This window comes from Apostichopus japonicus, chromosome 19 (assembly GCF_037975245.1).
Source record: "Apostichopus japonicus isolate 1M-3 chromosome 19, ASM3797524v1, whole genome shotgun sequence".
Lineage (NCBI taxonomy): Eukaryota > Metazoa > Echinodermata > Holothuroidea > Aspidochirotida > Stichopodidae > Apostichopus > Apostichopus japonicus.
The window spans coordinates 29,946,270-29,949,928 of record NC_092579.1 but is presented as its reverse complement, the minus strand read 5'-3'; positions in this window follow the sequence as shown (position 1 = coordinate 29,949,928).

Sequence of the window (3,659 nt, the reverse complement as noted above, 5' to 3'; positions counted from 1 at the left end):
TATTTGGGTATGCGGTGACGATTACAGTTTCTACGTGGACAACATATCGACCACATGCATCAATAAACTATAAACACACGGTTAACCATGATCAACTATCAAGAAACTTTGAGAATACATCTAGTCAAGAATTGTGCACGTTTAAATCATTAGATTTGATATACTTTCAATATGCGGCGAAATTTTACAAATAAATTCAATCAATAATTTCTCGCTAGGAGAGTATTCGGATTGGTTGATCAAGGAGCTCAGTAACTTTAGGTTTGGTAAATTTAAAAAGTATACTACAGCATTGTCGTGACAACACGTACAGTAGCGGCAAAAAGCTATTTTGATTAACTAAATACGCGTCAGAACTTTGATAGGCTTATGTGTCCCAAACTTAGCCGTTTTCATTTCCGAATAAGCTAAAGTATGAAAAATGGTTTATGTACGAAAAAAAGTAGATACATTAATTCATGTCCCATGTCTGTATAACAGATATTGGTATAGGTTTACACGGATTGGAACATTTTGGACCCGACGACTTTTGGCCCTATAATTACGGTTGCGTTTTTCGACTTGTAATTCTTCAGAACGAAAAAATCTCTAGGGTCTGTTTTTCAAGAGACTCGCCGTAAGACTGCACGGTAATGTGAATGACAAATTTGATGATGACGTCACTTCCCCTTTTCATACCCGCCCAGTCCAGCAAGTTCTATCTAATGAATATTTGTAATCATTTAGCTGTTTTAATGAGTGAGATATTAACTGCTTATTCGGTTAATCCAAAAACAAACAAAAAATGCAGTTCCATAACTATTATTGTTCAATTAATAGTATAGCCGATGTAAACAATTATTTTTGGCTGATGAAAGAGGAACATTGTTCTAGGCAACCTTTCTTGAAAATTGTATTCTTGCAATTCCTATGTTCAAATCCAAGGTCAAAGGCTAAAGTGAAAGATTAAAAAAAAAAAACACATATTCTTGTCAGCGTGTAACTATATGCCATCACACCAGTTTGCTTCATTCACATATGGTACACACTGCGACAATTTCAACTATCAATATATCGAAAAGCGCAATGCTAGTAAATTGGCATGCAAAATTCACCAGGCCTGTTTAATTATGCGTTCTTCCTCAGCGGGCTAACCTTCCAATGTCATCAGTGGTTCCTATACTGAGTCGTACTATACAATCAGCTGCCCTATAGGAAGTCCAGCAAATCCAGTTTGATTACAGAAAAGTTTTAGTTCTTTACAAATCAGGGCGGTTTTTGAAACCGGATAGAAAATACAGGGCGCTATTTAAAAACGATTAACGCGGTAATTTAGAAAAGACAGTAGACGTACACCATTGAAGAGATTTTCAATGCTGTAAGACATTGGTTTTTATAATGATGCTGTTAAGGAGACACCGTGAATACGTGGCGCGGATTTGGTCACTTTCAGAGTGGCAAATGGGGACCAAACTTTAAATATTTTTGACCTAATGTGCATTGACGGAAAGGAGCTATCCTGAGAATGTTTAGGAGAACATTGTACTGTTTGAAAGAAAAGTGTCATGAATATGAATTAATTGTAAACTTTCGGAGATTTAGTTCAAATGAACAGTCCTATCAACGTCTTTGTTATGCAATCAATTTTAAGATCTATTTATTTAACCGCAAGAACAGGGCCGTAGTTCCCGATGCAATGACTTTCTATTTTAAGATAAACTTCATATTTTGAGGTTGAACTCTTCATTCTCACCAAACAAGAGTCACTTGAAATGATTGAGAAAGTGCAAGTCTTTCTTCAATTGCTTTGGATTTGCGGTACTGTGCATCATTCCCTTTGTTTTCTTGCTCACACCTTAAGGTTTTCTGTCTGTGTATGGAGCAATAGTTCACTACTAAGAGAAAGTTGTAAGACTTTTTCTTTGTAAATACCATATACTGTTCATATGTAATAAAAAAAAATATGGAAGTTTGTAAAGAAAGGCATGAAATAAAAGAGATGCAAAAAAAAAGAAGAAAAAAGAGAGATAGCCTTTGAACACTCGAGAGAATGACATTGACCTCGTCCATAAACAAGAGCTGAATGTCATATATGGAATGAATGTATGTCAACCTTGACTAAATATGAATACAATCAATATATTGTAGACACGACAGATTTTCAATGGGAAAAACTGAGAATTCTGCATTGTATAGGCCTACATAAAATAAAAAAATCGATATGTTCTCAATTGGTACATCATGATTGGAGAACGAATTTATATAGTTGTGAAATTATGCCTTATATCAATCGTACCGCGAAAGTTGTTTTTGATTTTCTACAGCGGAAGAACAAAATTGAAACAAAGAATAATAAAACATCCAAACGTGTATATATCTGTGTTTTTCTAGAATATATAGGTCAAATTGACACAGCGCACTGTACTTTCGTGAATAAACAATAGTTGCAACTTGTTATTAAGATGCTACTAAGAGCGCACTATAATGTGAAAATGTCAATTTTTTTCTGCTTTCATATTTAATCGTTATTGTCAATAAATAGGCCTACGTTTCACTACAGCAAAATATATTAGAAAACAAATATATTAAAAAGTCGAGTTCATTAGACAATATACATAATATTTTCATAAGAGACAGCACAAAGATATATTACATGATGTTATGAAATAACAATAATTTACATGGCTTTCAGCATAATGTGCGCACTCAGATTTATTAGATTCTTATATTTTGGTCTTTGTTTAACAGATCTTCTGACGCTTTAAAACTTGTAAAATGGTGTTTTTATTATATCTTGTAGCATACTGAACAGTTTTTTTCACGAGCTTATATATATATATATATATATATATATATATATATATATATATATATATATATATATATATATATATATATATATATATATATATATATATATATATAAACCGTATACTAAGATTCTGTTGCAAACATCAGCGAAAAGGTTTACATGGTAGCCCGCGGGGCCAAGGGCTATAGATTGTCCACTGAAACGAACGAAGCGAGCAACTATTAATTGGGGTGAGGGGTAGGGGAGGGGAGGTCAAGGTTTTCTTGAAATGAATCATGTGTGAATCAACATCTTGTAAAATTTTGAAATAATATTTGATGGCGTTAATATTCTATCATAATTTAAAAAATTTATGAATCAAGTTTTAGGATCGGGATTCAACAATGTATCAATGAGGCTCCCTACACACAAACGACTTAAGGACCCTATATACGCAAATTCTACAACTGAAGCACGGTAACCCTACAACATATGCTATAGTCTTTATGAATAAATTACAGACCAAGAAAACAATTACTGAAGGATAGATAAGTAGCTGGAATTTTAAAACCAAAACAAACAACAAACGTGGTAGGTTTCGTTAAATTGTGTAAGGACAGTTTGTAGCTATCAATTATGTTGACATTAGGAGCATAGACCAGTTAACTACAACATGCATAATATGTACAATATTAAAAGTATAATTAAACAATATAGTCTATTGTAGTGAGTTCCATTATATATATACATTCCTCCGATTATCAATTTCTTACATTGCAATTCGAAGGTTATAGCTCATCAATAAAGGTCACACAATTTTGAATATTTAAAACACTTACAGTATATAATTAAATAACAGTATAGTTAAGTGTCATTAAAAGCCTATTGT